This window comes from Paramisgurnus dabryanus, chromosome 19, assembly GCF_030506205.2.
Source record: "Paramisgurnus dabryanus chromosome 19, PD_genome_1.1, whole genome shotgun sequence".
Lineage (NCBI taxonomy): Eukaryota > Metazoa > Chordata > Actinopteri > Cypriniformes > Cobitidae > Paramisgurnus > Paramisgurnus dabryanus.
This window is the reverse complement of record NC_133355.1, coordinates 26700329-26726061: the sequence shown is the minus strand read 5'-3', so window position 1 is coordinate 26726061 and position 25733 is coordinate 26700329. Positions and strand designations below refer to the sequence as shown.

The 25733-nt window shown below is 36.3% G+C and overlaps 1 long non-coding RNA gene across 3 annotated transcripts; it reads right to left on the bottom strand.

Moving 5' to 3' along the window:
- Positions 1-22265: 22265 nt before the first annotated feature.
- LOC135772941 (uncharacterized) lies at positions 22266-24316 on the bottom strand. 3 transcript variants are annotated; one of them, XR_010543306.1, is made up of 4 exons: positions 24273-24316; positions 23403-23442; positions 23147-23304; positions 22266-22576 (listed from the first exon to the last, which is right to left on the bottom strand). It is a non-coding gene; the product is annotated as an uncharacterized lncRNA (long non-coding RNA). The 3 variants fall into 3 exon arrangements; XR_010543307.2 differs by lacking the exon at positions 24273-24316 and adding an exon at positions 23913-24259; XR_012335491.1 differs by lacking the exon at positions 24273-24316 and having other exon boundaries at positions 23403-23637.
- Between the last annotated feature and the right edge of the window lie 1417 nt (positions 24317-25733).

Here is a 25733-nt window from a genome sequence, read left to right as displayed (position 1 = left end):
GCAGAGTATTACCAATTTTCACATTGCATACAATGTTTTAATTGGAATATGGTGAAAAACATCCCTACTGGTTAACAGGTCACATGCGGTCTAGTTTCTCAGATAAAATTTTTAGCACATCAAAGGTCATAGTAGACACGAACATTACATTTTGAAAGTATTTGCCAACCCATGCAGCCCCTGTGCATCTCTCCACTGAAAATTCCTGAACGTGGATTTATTTAAGAGTTATATACTGTACAGTGATGGTCCACTACCAGCGTAAGCACCCATGTCACTGTAGACTCCTTATACAAACCGCTCCTTATATAGCGCACTATATTGGTGTCTGCTCCAGCACATTAATTTATACTTTAAAATGTTGCTGAGTCACATCTTAATTCCATACAGGTCTAGGATGACTTATTGGTTATTAAATCATTTTGGATGAACTCTTCTGCACTGTACTAACACACAGGAATATCAACTTGTCATCATCTTCAACTATAAAGATTTAAATTAACCACATGAAATCCTTATAAATCTTAAACAAAATCCCTATCTTAATGTCTTTCATTGCAAAAGAGTCAAATTAGATTTTTCCATTTAACTTTGTGGTCTTCTGACTACAGAATATAAATACTTGAGTCCAGCTCATCCACAGGCAATCTTGTTTTTCTGCGAATATCTTTTCCTTTCCATTTCGTAGCTGCATAGTTGTCCTTTCATCATCTGCTGTTTCATTTTCGCTCCCCCTCGTCCCCCGCTCTCTTCACCTCTTACTTCAAAAACCTCTCATCCAAAATACCAGCATGTCCCTCTTACCCCCCGTTAGCAGTAACCTTGAGAAAAATTGCACGTTTTATTGAAGAAAGCAGTCTTAAAGAATCCAAGCCTCTGTTGTATCCAAAATAAATAAATATTCGTACAGAATTTAATTTCCTTTTTTTCCTTTCTTTTCTCACATGGTGCTCCATCCCCGGGGACTCTGATTTAACTTTAAGTGATGATAAAATGTCAAATCGGCTCCGGGTGAAGTGATGGCACTTTTATTAAACGTGCTCTCGGTCACGAGCCCCTGAACACGTTCATGTTCCCTTTCGGGCATAATGACAAAAGACAAAGCGTTCGGGTCTTGCTCACTCATTAGATATTAGACATGGGACCCCTGACAAAGTGGACGCACGGTTCTGAAGGATCCCATATCGTTTCTTTCCTTCCGCCATTACCATGGGTCAATCAATACAAAGTGACTGCTGATCTCAGAGGTAGACGGCCAGAGTTTGGCACGGAGAGCTATTAAAACTCTTACCGAATCTGTCCCATGAGCTCTTCCTGCACAAGAAGATGGACAGCATACAGTGTTGTGTTCTGTCAGGGTTTAATAGCTCTGGGAAGCGCAGAGCTGCATTGAGATATGTGTGTGTTTGTGTGTGTGGGGCAATATACCCATGCTGCAAATTTCGTTGAGAGGTGAGGGAGCTTGCCTGACCTGGATTCATTATTAAGGGTTTAAAGAGAGAGATAAACCATTGCTGCATTGCTGTTGTTGGCTCCTCAGCACAACCTTTATCTGTGAATGATTATGCCAAACATCTTAAAAAGGGAAGACAGCCTGAAACGAAATGTCTTCATTGTTTCACTCTAATGTTGTTCCAAACTCATATGAGATTCTTTATTTGTCGAATCTAAGCAGAGTTTAGCTGAATGTTCCTCTCAGGAATCCGTAAATATTTTATGAGGTGGATAATTTGAATTAAATCATATGATGTGATGTGAATCATACAAAAATGTATTCTTGTCAGAAAAAAATTGTAGTTAAGCCCCCATACCTTAACCCAACCATCATTGGCGCAAAAGCAGATTGTATTAAAATGTGCAAAAAAAAAAATAGTTATGAATATCCATGAGTTAGTGTTGGAATGTAGCTGTATTAATGGATGTGGACACTAGCTGCACTTCCATTACCCTGCAAATTGCGCAAATTAAAGGGACACAAGGCAGCATTTTTATTTTAATAAATCATCTTCGTAAGTCGGTAAATGACTCATTACAGGACAAACGAAGACTGTCTCGCCTGCCCCTACCGCCTGTTGGAAGAATACCCCACTTGCATGTTCGCTGTATCCGACCCGTCATCCGCCAGTCTCGCAAAGTCTCAGATATCGCGAGAAGCAGCAAACAACACAGAGGGAGGCAAATGAAACACGGCTAGCGATTGTTGCAAATGGCAGAGCCTGAGAAGAAGGTTTCCCTTTGCTTGTCTATATTTATTTATTTATAATGATATTATTCTCATGCCCACTCTACCAAAAACAAAAATATGAAAGCAGTAGTTTGCCTCCTTCATATCGGTGGTTCACGGTAAAAATACTGTTATACATGATAACACAATAAAAATAAAAAATCAGTTGGAAAGGAAATATTACTTACCTCGATAAACATAACTGGATTGGAAATAGCCGGTTCCTCTGCTCAGATGGGTTGACAGCTGATAAGCTGGGTTGCGAGGGGGGGGGGACAACAGTTCGTTTTTTCGACAGTGTGTTTGAAAGCATTTACTTCTAGACACTAGGGGGAGCTTGTAGAGAAATAACACCCAGACTTGCCTGGTGTTCCTTTAAACAGCAATTTCGCATAAACTTCCATATATCCCAAAACCGTTTTTAGGCTTGGGTGGTATATACAGGGCTGGCATCAAGTGGGGGCTTTCGCGGGTCGTGCCCCCCAAACAGGTTGTTGTGCCCCCTACAAAGTTTTTAATTAATTTAATATATATCAAGAATAATTAAAATAAATGAAACATTGAATGTTTCATGACTTGTAATGTAATCAAATGAGGAAAATATAGTTGATATATGTTTTCTTTAATTAAAATAGACCAGTTTCTCTGATTGGATGTATTGCCGCGTCTCATGGGTCTTACGTCTTTAGCATATTTGTGACTTGGCATTTTATGGATCAGGTAAAATATGGATATTAGAACATTTAGAACGAACCAGCACCGCCTGCTCCATCTGACTTCATGCAAACACAGACTGGCTCAAACTCAGAGATTAGAGGTCGAGGTGGAATTTTCAAATCTACAGTACACTGTTTTAAGGAAGTTTAATGTTTGTACACGCCGTCTTCATCTATTTTAAAGGTAAGTTAGCGTTGTTTTAAATTACGTTAGCTTAAATGTGAAGTGTGGCTGTAGAACGTTAACAGCATTACGACGTGATTATGGTAAAGCGGCTTTTAGGACGCGGTGTGCGCTGAGATATGAAACCCATTCATTTCAATGGCTTGCGCCACGCGAGGGCGGTTTGTTGTTGCGTCGAGCAAAGTGCCGCAGCCGAAGTTCCAAATAGTTTTGCGCATAGTTTGTGGTCTTTTGCACTTTATACGGGAAATGAGCTGACAGTTGTTGTTGCGTCGAGCAAAGTGCCGCAGCCGAAGTTCCAAATAGTTTTGCGCATAGTTTGTGGTCTTTTGCACTTTATACGGGAAATGAGCTGACAGTCTGTACCAGTTGTATGAGTGTGTGCTTGCACTGTATTTTTTTGTTTTAATGTCTTGTTTTTGCAAGTTATTGTTGCTATTGTGTGCCCCCTGTTGGAAGCCACGTGCCCCCCTGTTAGTTATGGTCTGGCGCCGGCTCTGGGTATAAATAGCACAAAACTGCAATGAAAAGGTCCCCTGACGTGTGTAAAAGTCACATGATCATTCTTTAAATATGGTGCGGTATGTTTGGTTGGAGGAAAGACAGAAGATGTGTGTTCATGCGGTGTCACAGGAATCGACAAGAGCATCACATCAAAATACCACGAGAGCGATTCGGAAGTCGACTGCTCTGTATGCTTTCAAGTCGTTCTCGCTGCATTTTGATGCCATCTGCATGTCGGTCTGCACAGCACTGCTTGAAATCGAACATACTCTTCACTATGGTTTTTTGTTGACATTTAGAAAATGCTACTAAAGTTTTACGCAAATTTTAGCAGCTACTATTAAGCCTCAAAAATTATAAACGTACAACATGCCTAGGTAACAATAGACTATGGCGCAAATCTGCACCGGATCCGCTCCTCAAGTAGAGCAGAGCTGACCACTTTGGCAATGATCCGCCTAGGAGCCTATTGCTATCTAGGTTTGGTGTATTTGACTTGCAGGCAAATATTCTATGTCTTATATGTCTTATAAACTTGTCTTCTATGTTGATTGCTTTGTATGAGAAAAGACTCAAATGTAAATCTTTTTGCACTGAACATCTGTTGTTCTTAAATATTATTTGCACTTTCCAACTTATTTCTGCATATTCAAGCTTGTTGAGCTCGACTGGTTGTCACACATTCAATCCTGGCACAATGCATCTTGACGTGTCACATAATATTTGAACTAAATAAATCAGATATACATTTTCAGCTAATAACCGCTGAAATTTTAGTTTCTTACTCACACAAAACTATCAAAAATGGACAGTGTCCCCGTTCAATTTACTTCAATGCAAATCTCAAGGAAGTCATGCAGGTTGAGAATGACATGATGGTGAGTAAATAATGAAAGAACTTTGAATAAACTAGGCCTTTAATGCATTACGTAACAGTGTTGCATTATTTTATATTGACTAATCACACTTTTTAACATTCGGTGTGTCTTAAGCTTTAAGGAAGCCTAACAGATACACTGGCAGTTTGTAACGCATTCCTATGGTCACAGTTCTGGGTCTGTTAATTTATGATGCAACTCGCAGTCTATAGGAGCAGTGCAATGGCCAAAACACACATAATGGCTCAAGGACACAATAAATGCTGTTAAAATGAATTGCTTTCAGATTGCGTGTTTAAAACACACACATACACACACAAAAAGCCGCCATCATATTTGATTTTTGTGACTTAAGTATTTTCACAGTATTGTCACAACAGAGCATGAATACGTAAGATGTTTCACAAAAGGCTACATTTGACCATTAGAATTGAAAAGGAGACATGTAAAATTCATGTGCTTTGCTGCATGTCAAAATCAGAGGAACAGACAAACAAGGATTGTTTGAAAAAAAGCTGGGTTAGAGAAAGAACAAAAGAGAAAAGCAGGTGAATTGTAAAGCAGGTGAATTGAATTCAAAAGAGACCAAGAGGAAGCAAGAGATTTTCATCAAAGCTGTACGCACGGGATACCCTGTGGACAGAAGCGGTCTTGAACATTGCCAAAGCGAAACACTAAGCATGCTCATGTTAATATTCTGTCCTGTCTCAGCATTCTTCTGCAGGCGCACCGCCACCACAAATGCATTATTTCTGCCTCTTTGACATTTTCCACCTTCCAAGTGATTGAATTTACCAAATAGGGCTGGCGCTTTTGCACAAGAACACAAAAGAGATTTTTAGTAGCCACGTACGCGTACCACCCAAACACATGCTATTTATTTATCCCACAACAACTTGTTTCACAATCTAACTGCTTTTCTTCTTCTTCTTCGATGGGATCTCACCGCGATTCATTAAAATTTTTCATCTTCAAGTCTCGCTGGTCAACGATGGCTTTAATGACTTATGCGTTATTCAAACATTTTTTTATTCAGCTGTTTACTTATTTAAAACATTTAACTCAACATGAAAAGTGTGATGATCTTCACAGCACACTTTGTTTTAGGGGTGCTTCACCTGAACACAAGCTGTCGAACATGTTGAACGTGTTCCTGGTAGTCTTAAGAGACAAAAATGGATATTGTCAAGATAGACAACAACAAACTTGTCAGCATCTCCTGTATATCACTGAGTGTCTGAAAGACAGCTGGGGCATTGACAACGCCAAAGGGCATTACCTTGTACTTGTAGTGGCCAGTGGGGGTGTTGCATGCCATCTTCTACTCTTTACCTTCTTTAATTCTGACCAGATGGTAAAAAAACACTTTTGTGGCCAATGACACATTTTACAGCAGGCATTTGATCCCTTGTACCTTTGGCACTGCTTTGTTCAACCCATTCTCATGACACGTGTATAAACAGCATGCCGTACGAAAAGTCATGCCATATAGCTAACAGTAACTCCAATTTTGCATGCATATGATACGCCAGTCCTTCCTGTTCACTTAATATGACATGCTTTTTGTGTCGTTTTATGTATTGGTCTCTCAGTGGTTTTTTTTCAATGTTTTTACCATTGTCGCTTGCGGTTAGGATTAGAACAACTTTCTGTTACATAAAATTACATTATGACATAAATTGTTAAACCAATACATGAAACGACACAATAAGACGTGTCGTATTAAGAGAACGGGAAGGACTGGCATATCATATGCACGCAAAATTGTAGTTGGCCATATGTATTGCACAACTTTTCACACGGTGTGCTATTTATACACACATCATAAGAACGGCTAGGGTGTGTTCATGCTTAGCGCCTACCGTGTGTTGTGAACGCATCTGGCAGGTGCCTGCCATCGTGACAACTGCAACCTTTGCGTGGTTTACCAAACACACGTGCTCACACGCACCCTTCAAAGACCAGCTCCCCCGTGAGGGGAATATGATAATTTACACAAAAAACAGGCGAAGTGTGACTTAGTGATTTATTGCCGGTCTTGTCACCCATAATTAAACCCCCTGCTGATTAATTGTGTTTTCTGAGACTGTGGCACAGTGTGAAGACGTGGAAGATAGAAGCAAGATACGACACTAACAGAGCAAATGTGATCTTTATTTTTTTCTCTCTCTTTCTCTTCAGCTTTTTTGTTTCATTTTATCCTGTGAAAATAATGTAAGATACACTTTAAATTCTGCAGGGTTATTTTTAACCTAGTGCTGGGTAAATACTGGACAGAACACATGTTGGGTTTTAAATACACATTGCATTGAATAGGTTTATTTATTAACCCAACATGTGTTGTGTCCTTTTTTACCCAGCATTGGGTTAAAAACAACCCAGCAGAATTTAAGAGTGTACGATATACAATTTAGTATGCAAAATATACTTCTTACACAAAAGGTTACTTGGGTAAAAAATAGGACCTTCCTGTTTACTATGTTAACTATGTGATCTCTTATGAGTAGGTCTTGTTATATCAATTAAACACACATGCTCACCTGCACACATTCTGAAAACACCCAGGTGAACAAAGTGCACTACAATATGCTTTATTTAAGTACACTTAGTAAGTATACTATTTTTATACACAATTATTTATTCAATATACAAAAATAGTATTTTGTACGTAATAGATAAACATAAGAACATTTAAGTGTACTATTTTTTGATATACCATTTATTTCAATAAACTAAATATCTGTTTAAGTTTTAATGGAATTTAGTATACTTTTTCAAGTGCACTGAGGTACAACTGAAGTATACTATACTTTAAATTAGTATATTTGCAGTGTTTAACTTTTGTAGTTTTATTTAGCACATAAAATAACAATGTTCTACAAATGAACTTATTGGTATTTAGTACATTCAACTTTATTTTAACCTGGAGACCCTTCTCCTGTCAGTTCATTGTTAAACTCTAAACAAAACTTTAAAACCATGATATGGTTTAATGTTCTATAGTTAAAGATTTATATAGTGAAATATGGTGAAAAATAAGTGTAGACCCATTCGCTGGGTTGAGTAATAACAACCCAGAACTGGGTCATTTTTTGGTAGGAATATTTTATGAAATGACTGATTTGTTTAAATTCCTATAACATGATTTTTACAAAGAAGTATAAAAAAGAATAATGAAGCGCCACGATTAAATCCATCCAAAAACAGTACAACAATAAAAACATACGTACATAAAGAACACTTTGTAACACTTTACAATAAGGTTGTATTTGTTAACAATTAGTTAATGCATTAGCTAAAATGAACTAACAATAAACAATACTTCTACGGCATTTATTAATCTTTGTTCATGTTAATAAACAACTGTCACTGTTCCTGTAGAGGAACACCTAGGTTTACATCAATATTTTGGATGTAAATGTTTATTGAATCATGACAAACTATATATTTTTGGAAAGGTCTAAGCCTCTAGAATACATATTTCAGCAGTGTTTTATAAAATAAATTATGTAGGGAGAGTAATTCATTACTTTATGAAGAGAGTGTGCCTCAAAACATTTATGTACTGCTAAATGTCACTGTTTCGCCAGTGGGGCGCCTACAATTACTTCAGTGTTTTGCATACTAATTTTTATCCAATCATGACAAACTGTATATCAATGGAAAGCTCTAAGAGTGTAGTTTTCATTTGTCATCATCATTTTGGGAAAATATTGACATAGTGTGAGTCATTTTCTAAGAGGTCACGGGCCCTCAAGCGGGCCCACATTGTTTTTACATATTTATAACACTAATACCCTATCCTAAACCTAAAAATCTTGACAAACTATGTATCTTTGGAAAGCTCTAAGAGTGTAGTTTTCATATTTCATCACAATTTTTGGAAAATTATGACGTAGTCAGAGTCAGTTTCTAAAATGTCACGGGCCACAGGTGGACCCAATTTGTTTTTACATATGTATAGCACTAAAACCCTGTTCTAAACCTAAAAAATCTTGACAAACTATATATCTTTGGAAAGCTCTTAGAGTGTAGTTTTCATATTTCATCAAAATTTTGGGAAAGAAATTACGTAGTGAGAGTCAATTTCTAAAAGGTCACAGGCCAACATGTAGGCCCAATTTGTTTTTACATATGTCTAGCACTAAACCCCTACTGTAAACCTAAAAAATCTTGATAAACTATATATCACTGGAAAGCTCTCAGAATGTAGTTTTTATATTTCAAAGTCATCTGATGATAGACATAATGTAGTGACAGTTTTTAGATACATGACCCCACCCCCCATAGGAATGCATATTAATTTTATATATTCATAATTCTAATATCATATTATAAATCTTCAAAAATGTTGACAAACTATATATCATTGGAAAGCTCCAAGAATGTAGTTTTCATATTTCAAAACGTTTTAGCAGTTATGATAATGCAGTGACAGTATTTCATCAATTTGTGACAAGAGAATGCAGCAAACCGTTGACATCTAGTGGCCGTTGTTGGTAAAACCACTAAAAGTGTTACACAAACCTCATTTTTTGTGATTTTATCTTAAAATTTGGATCACAACTGCTTGAGACATATGGCCTCATGTTTACATTATTACTTTTGTGAAACATTTTCATTTTTATAATTTTATTTATCAAATTAATATGTTATTGCATTATTTTTAATTATTATAATACATTTAAACTGCTATAACAATTTTTCTGTTAAATATTTTCACATCCAGAAACATCAGTGAAAAACCTTACTTTGTCTTCTTTAAAACAAGACCAAGATTAGTCTTTTAGACCAAAAAATGCCAAAGTTATATTAATTTGAAGATACACATCAACTTTTCACCCCCCACTCAAAAGGGTGGAGTGACAGGTAAGTGGTTAAGTCTCAAATCTAAATGTGAGAAAAAGAGCATCACAGTTTGATTTCAAGCATTCATTGATTTCATGATTTCAATTGCTGACATGACCTTACAGTTAATATTAGAGATATCAAGTTTATATTTTCACACAATGTTCTTTTCCTTATGTGGGATGAGTTTATGCAGAAAACAGTAAACCACAAATAAATATTTCAGCTGGGCTTTCACAGGAAGGGTCAAAATTATCTGGTGTATGAAGATGAAGATTGTTGCATTTTCTCTGAATATTTTTTTACTGTTTTGTATTTTCCTATTAAAGTCACATTTGCACAATAAATCATCTTATAGCTGCAGAAATGGTAGATCTCTGACTTAGTACTGATAATAGTGTTCAAAAGCAATATCAAAAGGTCTGTGTTATCAGTGTTCGAATTGAAGGGGGTCTGGGGGGGTCCCGGACCTCCTATAAGCCTTAAGGGACCCCCCATAAAGCACAAAAATATAAATTAGGGGGGTCCCCTGGTTTTTATTAAAATTAAAATACTACATAAATTTAAAATCCTCATTTTGCATGTCACAAAGCGATACTGTCCATTATTTGTCCCAATTTCGCAATAAAATAATTCGAATGACTTCTGTATGAAATAAAGAAACTCGCAAGTGCGCCTCATGCTGTTTTCTGGAGGAATTGCCAGAAGAGTTAATGTCTCTATCTGCTTGTGGAGTATTTTTTACCTCAGTTGCGGTAAGAATCTTTAGTAATCTTTAGGTTTAAGGGTTTTTAAAAAAAAAAAACAGTGGCAAAGCTAGACTGACGGCTGGTCAACCCAGTCACACAAAATATTTTATTGGGAAAGCAGAAGAAATCACGCTTAAATGATAATAAATGATAGTCTCTTTAATACTTAGCCTATCGCTCAACTACACATCTTTCAGAAATAAATAATTATTTGTAGAAAGTATCTTTTGCATGTGTTTTTTTAAACCTTGGAAAAATGTAACATGCAGGGCCGAAGTGGGACTCATTTTCAGCCCTGGAGTTGTCTTAGACCGGCCCACTTTAGTTCACCACTGACTATATTAAAATAATATAATTAAATCCTCACTGCACTATTCTTTGCAGCCTTGCAATTAATATATTTTCCAAAAATATCATTTCCAATTCAATGCAAATAGTCTAAAACAGTTATGATTTTGCCATAATCGTGCAGCCCTACCATAAGGTATTTTAATATTATTCAATTAAACTTATTCAAAAACTGCTGAAAAGGAACAAATGTTTTCCCCTATATTTTTTCCCCTAGAGTTTTGCATGAAATAGATGAAGAATAACTATTAATAGATTAATTGTTACATATATAACTTACCGGTAGATAAGGCCGTTCGTATCAAGTTGCGCTCAAGGTTATTTTAAATCTAAACGTGCGGCAAGTGCACTCAAATATAGACGCGTCTAAAACAGAACTCGTGTTCACAGGCGACCGCTTTGAAAAGCAGAAGGCGGCGGCCCGTCATGCGTTGTCCATGCGTTTTAAATGAATATGGACCCTAATTATGATTATGAACGCAAGAATTACTCTGTGGTCGGAAGTTGAGGTCATAAAGCGGTGGGGACGTATACCACCCGCAAATTACGCGAATGGGGCTGCTGTGAGTGCTGGGGACAGCAACCTTCAACCTGGTGGCATGATAACTATCTTTAAAATTATGCATCTTTAAAAAGATTAATTATATGTAATTTATACAGTGAAGAAGACAGTGTTATTATTCATTTGATTCTATTTATGTACCTAAATACTACTGTTAGATCTTGCTTTATTTGTAACTTTGTTCTTTTCTATTTTTATATGCTCATAATTTCCAGTTTTGCTGATCCGAAAATTATACGATCTATGACTCAAAAAACGCAATGTGATCATCCATTTAACCACTACTATATAGTAAAATTATGTAATTTAAGAATGAGTCCACCCTATTTCACCCCTATTCTGTTTAAAAGTTCTGCCCTTGCCAGTGTTTCACACTAATTTGAGGGGTAAACATTTTGTTTGAGTTAAGGGTAATTTGGGGTTTCTTTGATTAAAACCAGGATCAGATGATTGTTGATCAAGGACAATCACATCTTACGTTGTGAAATCACAAAAACCTTATAATGAGAGGGTGGAGCTTGGCCGGGGGGTGGGGCTTAGCTAGGGGACCCCCCATAAGCTTTGACATAATTCGAACACTGTGTGTTATCAAATTGCAGACAAAGATTTTGGATAGCTAGGTTGGCTTGTACAATATGTTTAGTACGAAATTAGTGTGGTAGGGGGCCCAACTTCATATTATTTCATAGGGCCCAAAAGTGGTGCCAATGAATGAATGCACCATGAACATGAATAACTATATTGAAATTAACTAACATTAACAAGAATTAATACATGCTGAAAAGCTATTTGTTTATTGTTTGTTTCTGTTAGTTAATGCATTTACTAATGTTTACTAATACAACCTTATTTTAAAGTGTTAACTTTACTAAATGATTTGATCTCATGATAAAAGACTTGAGATGGACTTTAGACTTAAGGCTCTCAACACATTTAACTCAAGACACTTTGCCTCAGGCTTGTACCTGGAAACTCACTAAATCTTTACATGTACACCTGGATGCATATAGCAAGACCACTTAGATTTTTTTTGTAAATTTCACACCATGCTTGGACACAGAGTTAGACTGCTTTGCAGTGCTATTCCCAAATTGTGGCACCAAAACTATGCATTGCAATCAAGCAATGGGAAGCTGGAAAGTTACAGCAGGTTATTTGGTAAAAGACAACATAAACATTAACTATCAATATTAATTCCAACTATTCAAGGGCTTTATAGTCACAGAAACTTTTCTACAAAGTGTTTGGCAGCTTTAGAAGGAAACAGTTGAAAAGTTGAACAGCAATGTTCAATCAGAGTGAAATACACAGAGTGAATCTGTCTTTAGTTAAAGAAGCTTTCCATATCAAAAAAAAAAAAAAACAGGTAGACAAGTAGACAAAATAAAAGAGGAAACAGGTTATGCAAAATAAATATAAATTTACATATTTCACATATACTTATGCACAGTGACAAAAATGTGATCTTGTAAGACAGTTACTGAAGTGATGAAGATTATTTGTGTACAATATGTCAGAGGATTAAAAGTAAAAACTGAATATACATGTCAATATGAATAATACGTCTGAAGACATGTTTATATTTCTTGTGCTTTAAGTCTTGCTATGAGTGCATATTTTTTCTGGTCATTTGGTTATGTGCATATTGTGTCTAGTATTATTATTATTATTATTATTTGAACTTGTGTCTTTTCTTTTATTATGGACAGCTTTTATTTTATTTTAACTCTGTATTATCTATTTGGCTACAACACGTGTTGTTGTAAATGTGCTATATAAATAAATAAACAAAAAAATATGACCCTAATATTACCACAGATCAACAAACAGTTATTTAAAGGAACAGTATGTAGGATTGTGGCCAAAACTGATATTGCAATCACAAAACTTGTGGCTAAAACTGGTACTGTAATCACACAACAGGTGGCCAATACACAACATGACAACATAAACATCAGTTAATGGCTGAAACTCCAAAGTATTTGAAATGAAAATGATTTCAAAGGGCTCTATCTTACACCCGGCACAATGCAGCGCAATGCGCAAGTGTCTTTTGCTAGTTTCCACCCTGCACAATTATCATTTTCACGTTAAGCGCCACGTTGTTTAAATAGCAAATGCATTTGCGCCCATAGGCATTCTATGAGGTGTGATCAGGCGCATTGTTTGCGCGTTGCTATTTAAAGTCAATGGCGCAATATGTTTTTTGTTATTTAAAGAGTGCATTAGTAATATGCGACTATAAATGGGACGACAACGCGGGTTTGCTTATCACATACATGAATGCGCAGCAGCGAAAAAATGCTTTTAAATATGAAAAATTAAAGGATTCATTGAAAAGATTATTATTGAGTCTCTTGGACATAATTGAGGACAGATTATGAGACGTTAGAAGGCGCAAAGAGCTGCTTCACCTGTAGCCTGGTAAGTAAATAAATGCTTTGCTTTAAACAAATGCATCTATTTTAAAATGTTTTAAGATGCATAAATCTGTTCTTACAGATTTATTGTACATGATGACTTTGTACCTGTGGATATGGTGGGATGAGAAACATTTTAAGGAATGCTTTGTAAAACATCCCATATGGCGCTGTTCTAGTGCTGAAACGCGTAGGCTCTCTGCACGTTTGTAAATCCTTTATCTTTTGATTGTATTTTTAGAGTACAAACCTTTTCTTGCATATTTGCTAATCATTTTATGAGATTACATTGATTATGTAGGATATCAATACATTTACAGCAATTCAAAGGCTGCTATTTGTACTTCTATGACTGAAAGAAAAAGGCTTTTAAAGGTTTTAATTCAAAAAAGTAGAATTTTAATAAAAATGAAAACAACACACTTTTAACATTATTCTTAAACTGGTGGTCTTCTTCCTCCACTTAGTTTTTCAGTTTACAAGGTCCGTCATCTAAATAGGGATTACGCACAGCGACAGCGCAACTGGCTTTTAAAGGGGATGAGAGATAAGACTCTCAAGAAGTTTATTGCACATTACGCCCAAAACACACCCATTACTCATTAGGAAAATATGTACAACCCTTTCGACCATTTTCCCGTCGTTAAATTAGCAAAAGTGGCATCGGACACGCCCATTTAGGCCGTGCGCTTTAGACAATGCACTTAAATCGTTAAAATAGGGCCCTTAATGTCTAGTGACATATCACGACCATTTTATGATTAATTTATATAAATTTCTTACATACTGTTCCTTTAAGTCACATTTAAGTATTTGCTTCTGAATTTTTCTATCAATGTTAACTAATTAACCTCCATGTTCAAGAATGAACATTAAAATACAGTTGACTTATTAACCAAAGTCATACTTAGTCATGGTTAAGTTGGACCCAATATAATGCTGTATTACATTACCCAGGATTAAGAATGACACAGAGTAACAATTTCAGGTGCAGAAATCCAATCTGTTTTAATGCACAGCACGTCGGGGCTGTAACTGGTCTGCCAGCATGTTGAGACCATTGAGCCCGTCTGAAACTAAGAGAAATAGAAAAATTTAGTTTTTTTAAAAAAGGACCACATGCCCGTACACAGCTCCACTCCTATCTCCAAATATAGACTGCCACAAGTCCCTAATCCCTTAAGTAACCTCAGGTTCTCAGAAAGATTTCTCATAAGACATTAGAGACTGCACCTTTATGAAAAAAGTCTATTTAAGAAGAAGTTTTACCAAACTTGAATAAAATACATTACTTAAAGGTGCCTTTGGTGAAGCGTGGAGAGATTTATGTACTGCATTACATCTCACATATGCCACTTCTCATTAGGAGCAAACAGCAGCTGGATCTTGGCGGTAAACAGCCTCATCATCATCCAATGTTTAATCTTACGTCTGCATATGAACACCTTACTCCAAACTCACGCCGTCTAAAAACCACAACGATTGGGTGAAAGGTAGATTAGCGTGAAATATTTAGATTACATATGCTTTTCAAAACAATGGAAAAGCAGCCACCCCAAGCCCGTGAGAATTGGCTTTTGTCAGTCTGTATTAAATGGTCCTTTCAAAAGTGAAAATGTTGCTATAATTTTCTCAAGCTTGGATGCTATGCGAATTTTCTTTCCAAAATTACTTTTGTGTTCCTCATAAGAAGGAAAATTATGAAAGCTAGGAAAGACATGGATGAGTACATTTTTGGGGCATCATGAATTTTTCCTTTATGCAGGAAAACTCATTGAACCATATGGCATAACTCTCTCTCTCTCTCTCCCTCCCTCAGCCAGACCATTATGTTTTTTTCAAAACACCCATCTAATAGTGTAGGATATAGGGGGAGGAGCATTTAAAAGGCAGCCAATCAGATTTCTTACACATGTTCTTACTCATTAACCACTGAATCGCTGCTTGCCTGCACTCTCAATACAGTAATAAACACCGGCACACATACACGCATTGCAGTGTGTAAACCATTGTCATATACTCAATATAATCCTGCCTGTGATTTATGTTCCTGCTCGCTCTTATATTAAATACATTATAGGCCGTGTGTTTTCTCTCCACTGGGAGCTCGCGGGCATGAGAATAGATGGGGACGGTGTCCTTTTGCAGGTTTAAGGGGCGTTTAGCTCTAATGAGGTTCAATTTCAGCACTGGCCGCTGAAGAGAAACTCTTCCAAAGCGATTGTGTAGAGAACAAAAAGCTGTGGTTTGCAAAAAAGCTGTTTTAATATCCTACATACAGGACTGCAGACAGTTGTTAAAAATGATTCACTAGGCACAACCTGGGCAGATCTGCTATATGGAAAGTCATTAAAATTCCCCAAATGTGTCGTCCATGCGTGTTGTGTACTTATTTCGTAGTTTAAGTTTGAATATTTGATGCGATACTGTACAAGATTTTGTTCAAGCAATATCACACAGGCAAGAGTTCTGGGCGACTGAATATCAAAACGGCTAGGATTCAGTTGTATAGTGCTTTTTTATTGCTTCAGAGCAGCATTACAAGAAATGAAAGGAAAAAACACAGAAAACTGGTAAATTCTTAAATATGAAGAGCAAAAGGCCAACCTTTGTCAAGAATGAGATAATGATATTGATCGAATGCTCTCAGCACATATCCTCTTAACTCTTTTGCCATCAGTGTTTTTTTAAATGTTGCCAGGCAGCGCCAGCATTTTTTCTGATTTCACAAAAGTTTAATGCCTTACAGATTCTTTTCTTTAAATATATAAACATACAAAGAAAGAACAGAGCCTCTGCTTTGAAAAAAAAAGTTTTATCCTATCTTCATTTGTTCTCTTTTGATCACCTCACAAATATGTTTCTTAAAAATACAAAAATTTGAGCAAAAAGCTGAGATAATTGCAGTTTTGTAAAGGTTTTTTGATAGAGATCAGATTCAGAAGATGATCAAAACATATACAGAGTTTTTACTGTTTTTGGATCAGTGGATGCTTCAGTGTTTTATAAGTTGGATAAGTTCGCCACCCAGTGGATAATAGCGGAAATATGGATTGGTGTAAAACTCGTCATTGGCAGGGAAGCTTTTTCTTAATTGACGAGATAACTTATCAATGAAGAGTTAATCCTGGCCTCAGGCCATTCAGAAATACTGGTTGTTAGCAAAATTCGTTAAATGAACATTTACGTTTTCAGCAAAGTCCTCTAAGTGCACAGAAGATGAACTGGATGAATGACAGCGCATGTTTCAGCATGTAGTTTTTTACCCAGTTAAAGAAGGTTTACTGAATACATTAGGATAATAAGAGTGACTGGAGAGATATATATTGTGGGATTGGGAAATGACCGTAGATCACATTCAAATTTGTGTCCCTTGTGAGTGCTGGATGACCTGAATACAACCTGAGCCATTAGCATCACAGTATCCCTAATGTGTGGTTTAGTTTCAATTCTGACTTTTATCATTTGCAGTGTTTCTAGTTGCATATGTAATGATTAAGTGTTTCCTATGTCTTGTTTTAGCTTGCATACACTTAGAGGGTTTTGCAGCGAAAAACAGTTACATTTGTTAAATACACTCTAAAAAATGCTAAGTTGTTTTTAACCCAGGGTTGGGTCACTATTAGACAGAACACACTGCTGGGTTAAAATGACCCAAATAATGTTTTATCCCAACTGCTGGGTTGTTTCAACATAGTTTATTAACAATAACCCAGCAGTTGGGTTTAAACAACCTATTATTTGGGTTATTTTAACCCAGCAATGTGTTCTGTCTAATAGTGACCCAACCCTGGGTTAAAAACAACCCAGCATTTTTTAGAGTGTATTTAGCAAATGTAACTGTTTTTAGCTGCAAAACCCTCTAATAGTTTCATGCAAGCTGAAACAAATTTAATAATTTTATTAATATGCCATATTACACATCTTAGAACAATTATTCGAGTCAATTTGTGTAAATGGCGATCTGAGGTAACAGTCGTCATTCCTAAATTACACCCGTCATCTTGTTAAAGTCTGTATAAATTAACACATTGCTGTCTCGCAAAATGTTATAATCTTGTTTATATTTATATGAAATGTTCACAAAAACATATAAACTTACATTGAAACAACTGCTTCCAGTGGTTCTGTCCTTTCACAACGACCGTTGCTGAGCACATTCAAACATCAAGGGCGCGAAGCATGTGAGCCTCTTCAAACAACCCAGCATAATAACCCATCAGAGCCGGCACCAGACCATAACTAACAGGGGGGCATTTGGCATCCAACGGGGGGCACGCAATAGCAACAATAACTTGCAAAAACAAGACATTAAAACAACAAATACAGTGCAAGCACACACTCATACAACTGATACAGACTGTCAGCTCATTTCCCGTATAGTGCAAAAGACCACAAACTATGCGCAAAACTATTGAACTTTCGACCGCGGCGTGAGCGCAAGCTGAGCTCCGCTGCGCTCACGCTTTGCTCGACGCAACAACAAACCGCCCTTGCGTGACGCAAGCCATTGAAATTAATGGGTTTCATAGCGCAGCGCACACCACATCCATCCTTGAAAAAAGCCGCTTTACCAGAATCACGTCGTAATGCTGTTAACGGTCTATAGCCACACTTCACATTTAAGCTTACATAATTTAAAACAACGCTAACTTACCTTTAGCTGGAGACGGCGTGTACGAACATTAAACTTCCTTAAAACAGTGTCCTGTAGATTTGTAAATTCCACCTCGACCTCTAATCTCTGAGTTTGAGCCAGTCTGTGTTTGCATGAAGTCAGATGAAGCAGGCGGTGCTGGTTCGTTCTAAAAGTTCTAATATCCAGATTTTACACGATCCATAAAATGCCGCGAAAAAACACGTTGCTAGTATCAAGTCACAAATATGCTAAAGACGTAAGACGGGTGAGATGCGGCAATACATCCAATCAGAGAAACTGGTCTATTTTAATTAAAGAAAACATATATCAACTATATTTTCATCATTTGATTACATTACAAGTCATGAAACATTCAATGTTTAATTTATTTTAATTATTCTTGATATATATTAAATTAATAAAAAACTTTTTGGGGGGGAACAACAACCTGTTTGGGGGGCACTGCCCGCAAATGCCCCCCCTTGACGCCGGCCCTGTAACCCATCAGGTTTAACCCAACAACTAGAAAACTGAAACTACCCAAAAAGTGTTTAAAATGTGAAAAAATAACCCAGCAAAACAACCCAACAGACTCAACCCAGCATTTTGGGTTAAAAAATAACCCACCCATAAGAGCCTGATAAAAAATGCTTATTTAAAAGAAAACATGTTAGACGCACTTAGAGGGTTTTGAATCTGAACTTCTGTGATCCAGTCAGTAATATTCCCAGTGCTGTTTTTAAAAATAATTTCACAGATGTTTTCATTTAACGCAGATGAATTATTATTCAAATGTTAAATTATTAAACATCATCCTTCTAACATTAAATTTGCTTGCTTTCACCATCTAGCACAGTTAGCTAAACTCAGGTTTCAAAAGAAAAAATTGTAATGTGTAACTTTATTAAAAAGTGATAAATAATGAGATCAACACACCATCCTATACTGATCCTATTATAAAACCAGCATACTGTTGCTATGGTTACTGTACCTCCTGATAGTAATGCATCTTCTGTTGACAAGTGTCTGTTTACCATCAGTTGATAATACATACACTGTTTTAAACAAACTGTTAATACATATATACACCTGTACTTGTACTTGTATATGTCAAAAGTATCCCCAAACTGTGTGGGATCAAGCCCCCCATTCACACCCTGTTAGTCGCACTAAAGTTCACATACATCAATTTAGAGAATTGGGTTCTTTGGGGGCTTTTACGTGTCAAACAAGCAGCGTTACATTTCTAAACCATTGTTTTTAAACTAGTGTCCCAATAAAATGTATTTAGTTACCAGAAACTATAGAGGGAAAAAAATATTTCAGACCCACCTAAGGACGTCGGGCGCCAGCACAGTAAGAAAATATAATAGAGGTTTCCAGCTTCACCTCTGACTCATCAATGAAATATTCATCTTTATGGCAATATCCGGCCCTTTCTGGAGTCAGTGAAATGCTCCCTCAAGGGATCCCACCTACTGCTGATGCCTGAATATTTCTGCCTCTGTTCGCTCTTCAGTCGGTCACTTAGAAACAGAATTGATTCATCTCTGTTCCAAACTGCTGATCTTTCCCACATTATATCAATTCATCACGAGGGGACAGCTGCTGTTTTTCGGTGAGATATTAAAGAAGGGGCCGTTTTGCAACAATTACTTGAAAGTTAAACGTCATACGGGAGCGCTATTCCTCTGCTGGCCAAGAATAAATGAACCTAAGGTATATTGCTGAGGTTTATGAGTGATAAAATGAAGCGTTAGAGAGTTATAAATATGAACGCAATCTAAGCCCTCCCTCTTTTCTGCCTGTGCTGTATGTGACAGTGTCTGTGGCATGGGGCTCTTTGCCATGTGTGCAGGCAAACCGTGTCTATCCATCTCCATCAGGCCAGCGACGGCTGCCAGTTTGCACCTCACGCTCCATGCATCTCGCTTACAGTAAACAGGCAGGGGCCATTAAGTTGACAAGATGAGGGGAAGATTAGGCCATTAAAATGCTTTCTGAATCGGCCATTTATAAAGCCGGGAACGCTGGGACGGTATTGTCGTTGCGGTTTCGTATCAAACCCCTGGTGTGTTGATGTATTTCACTCTGGGGACAAGGTCTGGCCTTCCCGAGATTCTCGCACCCCACATCACCCCCAAATGGACGATGAGGTGTCAAGGTATTTGCACAGAGACAGAGCTCATATGAATACATAATGATACGCGTGTGCAGGGCTGTTTTCAATGGCAGGTGGAGAAGGCAGAGCTTGATATACAAACATCTGTACAAAACTGAATCCAAACAGTACACTAATACTCACTGAAGGGTGCGTCTCTGTACCTGCGAACTGCTTAGTGTCTGAAATGTCTAAAATGATGAGATTAGGAGCATCAAAGTGTGATTATAGTCATTGATTTCCATATTTGACATGACATTACTTAATCAATATTAAAGAATGTTCATCACAAAATGTTCTCTACATAATATAGGATGATTTTATGTATAAAAAAGTAAATCACAAAAAATTATGTCAGACTAACAAGAAACTATGCTTTTGACTTGGTTTTGATAAATGGTATGGTAATATAAACATGCAAAATATTGTATTACTGGTTGTTTGTGTGAGTCATATATAATGGCTTAAACCTAAACATCCAATGGATCAAGAAAGAACATGAATATTCGTTGGCAAAACACAAACAAGCCCAGATGCAGGTAGGAGAGTTGGCAATCTCATATCTTTACCGACAGCCTGTCACTGCTCATATAAATGTATTTAGGGAAACAGTAAATGGGAGATACCGAGAGAATATTGGGCGTAAATATAATGAGAGAGTTGTACTTCTGCTCTTTATGGCATCTAATGACAACATTAATATTCTCTTTGTGAGCACGCATTATCCATTTTCTGTAAACAGATGCCTCCCTTGATTGGATCTAAAGCATTTGAATTAGCTAGAGGCTGTAAATGGGTTGTACCAGAATCATTTGAAGTGGCATTGATGTAATGTTATCGGGTTTATTATGAAAACAAGCTATTCTTCACTTCTCAAATATTTGAAAGATAATTTGATAGAAAGACTCGTTTATCACAATATTCTGACATTGCGACATAAATTCAACAAAGAAATGCATAAGTGCAAAACATCCTCAAACATCAACAAATTCATTTAAACGTCATCAAGGTTTTATTTATTTTATTTTATTTTTTCATTTTTGCATCACAATGAAAATCTAGCACTATCTTTTGTCACATTAAGGAAATGTTTATACTAAATCTGAATTTTTTAAAGTGTGTCCTTACTGTGCAACTGTTATTGAATTAAATTTTTTTTAAAATCCAAATAGGTTCAAATAAACACTATAAAAAAGATTTGTTGATTCAACTTAAAAAGTAAGTGTTTGTGCTGCCTTAAAATTTTGAGTTAATTAAACTTAAAAATATTAATATTAGTTAAAATATTTAATTCTAATATTGTTGAAGTTGAATTAAGTCAAAATTTTAAGGCAGTATGAACACTTACTTTTTTAAGTTGAAACAACAAATTTTTTTTACAGTGACAAATAGCCCCACAACAAACTCTTACAATTGATTAAGCTGGTGTTGTTTTGTCAGGCTGGCCAGATTCTCAAATAAAGACAAGTACACCTGACTGCAGCTTGCAGATCGGGGCGTGTATGACCCTAGGGAGAACCTGAACAGGCAGCCCCTCCCATAACGCGTATCATTGGTTAGTAGCACAGTAATGACGTCGACGCCACGGTAAACAGGAAATGCGGTTGAAAACTGTGCGATCTTTAAAATGTGCGTTACATCGCGCTGACGTTATGAAATAATACTTTAATAAAACGATTTATTATTAAAGAAAAGTATAAAGTAATAATGGAGTAGAGCATATAGTTTCAATTATGCCTGATCTAATGTGAACTTTTAAGGAATTTCAGAGTATTGTGTAATATCTGTGTAGATTTTAAACGTTTTTCACATTATGTTGCACTTAATTGTGTAATTACAAAATTACCGTAAACATTAATGGCACCTTATATATTTCGTATTTTAATCACTCCTCTAATAGTTCTTGTTTATTTTTGTGCTTAATATAGGCTATTACTAAACATTTATGCCTATAAAGAAGTTAAACTACATACAGTACATTGGCAATCTCTGTATCCCATAGTATGCATGCCACTCAAAAACACCAAACCCATACCAGTGATAACTTTTATTTCAAAACAAAAATAATTGTTTAAAAGACATAATACACACATACAGATAATCACGTACATTAACCGTACAGACACAATCTACACAGCCTGAAGTTCCCCTCCATCATTGAAAAAACAATCAAATGAGCAATAGCCCTGAACCTCCTTGTCGGAATAAAACCCATTCAGGACTCCCCTTCTGCCATCACCTACATATCCAGGTGGGCAGTCCTTGTATATTTCAAAGTCAACGAGTAAGGCACCCGGAGCTCTTGCCCATATTGTCTGGAAAATGCACTCCAGTTCACAACACCTAATTTAGATAAAATACAGAACAAACAATAATGAATCATTTTGAAGAAATTGGCAATTGGAATACAGGTAGGCATAAACATAGTAAAGAGTCATGCAAGGAATTTTTTTTATGTATATGTTACACATAATACAGGAAAATGTTAGACAAAATATACTTGAGTGTTATTGGCTTTGTCTTTAAAGTACCTAAGAGACTCACTTTTTGTTTATGAACAACATAAACCAGTTAAAAAAGTTTGTTAACACAAGCAACACAAGCTTAAATTTGACTTGAGAAAGCCTATCCTAAAAGTTTGAAATAGAAGTTTGGAGAATTTCAATTTGCAGCAAAGTAGTTTTCAAGCTGAAAGTTTTGAAGGCAATACAGTCTATCAGACACAGACAAACAGACAGATGGACGGATAGACATGACAGATAGGTAGAGATAGATAGACAGACAGATGGATAGGAAGAACAGACAGATAGATAGATTGCACAAACAAACAAACAGAAATAGATGGACAGACAGACAGACAGACTTTCTCAAGTATCTTTTAAAGTACTCACAATTTAGATTTAAAAAAATTACTGTTTGGACATACAAAGGGGACCTTTTCTCTGAACTTGGGCTTGCTGAAAACGTCTCTGAAAACCTTGCATGTCAGTGAAAGTCACCATAAAGCCATATTGTCCTCTTTGTAACGACTCCCATCAGGATCTGCCAGAGGATGTAAGGTCAGGTGGCATCTGTTTAAAGTAGCAAACAGTCAGTCCAAAATGTAACTTTACATACAACTTATTAAAAGTGTAACTGAAAAATTGACAGGAGTTTATAATGCACTCACCTTGGTCAAATAATCCACAGGCCGGGGGATTTCATCACCTCTAAATTGGAGAGTAAGAACAAGAGTAGCATCATTTTCAAACCCGTTATTTAGGTTCAAGATTTGAAATGGGAACCAACACCTGCTCTCTATGCTCCTCTTTTACTGGAGTTGCTCTTTCAGCATCTCTGACCTTCAAAAGTTTAAAATATAAAGTCTCATAAAAACAGTTTGTTCTTATTGACATCCCTTAGGACCATAATTGAAATCCACTTGTTTAGATTGATACATGTAATGAATTTATCTATAGTTAAAAACATTTATTTTAAAATGCTAAATGTAAGCATTTGGTAATTGAAGCTTCAATGAACAGTATGTATAAAAAAAAGAAGAAAACAAACAAACATCAAAGGGGTAATTCTCCAAAAGCAGCAGACACTGATGTATGACAGGCTAAGTTAAAAATTAATACTGAGTTATTTTACTTTTAATTATATGGGGGGTTTCTATTGTATAGGCTATTTCACTAACCTCTGTAAAATCAAAGGTCCCTGCTGTCAGAAAGCTCAGTGAATACTGAATTGGTTTCCTGATCAATAAATAAATGTATACTTATCAATAACATATCAAAATAGTTTACATTTAAAAATGTATTCATAGAAAAAAGTCCTAGAATATAACTTTGTTGTTGTTACTATTAACTCTTAAATCCTATATTTCTTCTTTTGGTTCAGTTTTGCTTTGTTTTAATCATAATCTCACCAAACCGCACGCGCGCACACGCACGCGCACACACACGCGCGGTCCTAGTTATTTTAACATCACACTAAACGCCACTTCAAAATTAAAAATTGTAAATAAAATAGAACAAAAACAGGAGTTTGTACTCACCATGCAGCGATAACCATCGGAAATGAAAACTTGCTATAATCGACGTCATGACTTCACGCCACTAACCAATGAGAAGCAGTGTGGGCGGGCCTGCACATGCAGCACCGTCCCAGGTGCATACCCGCCCAAATCTGCAGGCTGCAGACAGGGGCTTCTCAATAAAGATGGTCAGATGTTTTTTTGTTGAATGAGTTGTTAAGTTGTTATAACTTATAAAATATAGTTTAAAAATTCCACTCATTTAATAACTTGTAGCAATTCATCTCCAGTCAACATAAATAATAGTAAATTGAAATGACTTGTAAATCTGAGTTGATTCAACAAAAATTAATGCAGTAAAGATTTTTAAGGTGTAGTTTTAAAAGTGTTTTTTCAGCCTGATCTCACTACGTACATATTTTACAAGTTGGCTAATTCGTATGAATGCATATGCAGTGAATCGTACAAAAACTTAAGATAATCATAAATCATGAAACCATGCCCCCCAACACCAATGTCACAAGAGCGAAAGCAAATCGTACAAAAGTACGAAGGTGGTTGTACAAATTAGCCAAAATGTAAAATACATACAAATTGCAATGAGACTGCATTGGCTTTTCAGAGGATTTAAACTACAAACAGATCATTTATGTATTACTTTTGCTCAACTGAGAGTATCGCATTAGCAACACAAAAGGTCACAGGGAACACAAATACTGATAAAATGCCTACAGTGTAAAAAAATCTGTAGAAATTGCAGCTGGGTTGCCGGTAATTTACCGTAGATTTAAATGTTATTTACTGGCAACATTTTGTTCAAAATTAAATGAACATTTAACATTTACAAGTCTTTGTCTTTACAGTGTAAACTAAAAAACAGCATCAAGGCAAACATTCTGGGAAACAAAATCTGAAGCAAAACCCAGAAAAAGGTTGATGATGATTTCTGGTTCCCAGAATGCTTTGCATGAGGCTGTTATTGTATAGTTTTATTCTGTAAAGATAAAGACTTGTTAATATTTAAAATTTATTTAACTTTGAACAAACTCTTCCCAGTAAATAACATAAATTTAAATCTACGGTAAATTACCGGCAACCCAGCTGCAATTACATTGTAATTTCTACGGGATTTTTTTACAGTGTAGCTTGAATGCACTGTAAGTCACTTGAACCCCATTCACACAGACCTCTGGTCCCAGAAAATACCCGTAAAATTGCCAGACAAGCGTCTGTGTGAACAAAAACTTGTTCCGTTAATCTTCTGGGATCGTTGCCGGAAAGAGGACCTAGTAAGATACGCGGGTAACCCTCTGTATGAACAGAAAGCCGCAAGAATGCCGTAATGGCGTGTCAAAGAGAGGACGCGCGTCATCATCACAACACAAGTTATGGTTCAGCTCCTTACAACGAGAGATAACGTGCATATAAACATTCACCATGAGAAATGGTGCAAACTAGATTTAAGCAGTTATCAGGAAATGA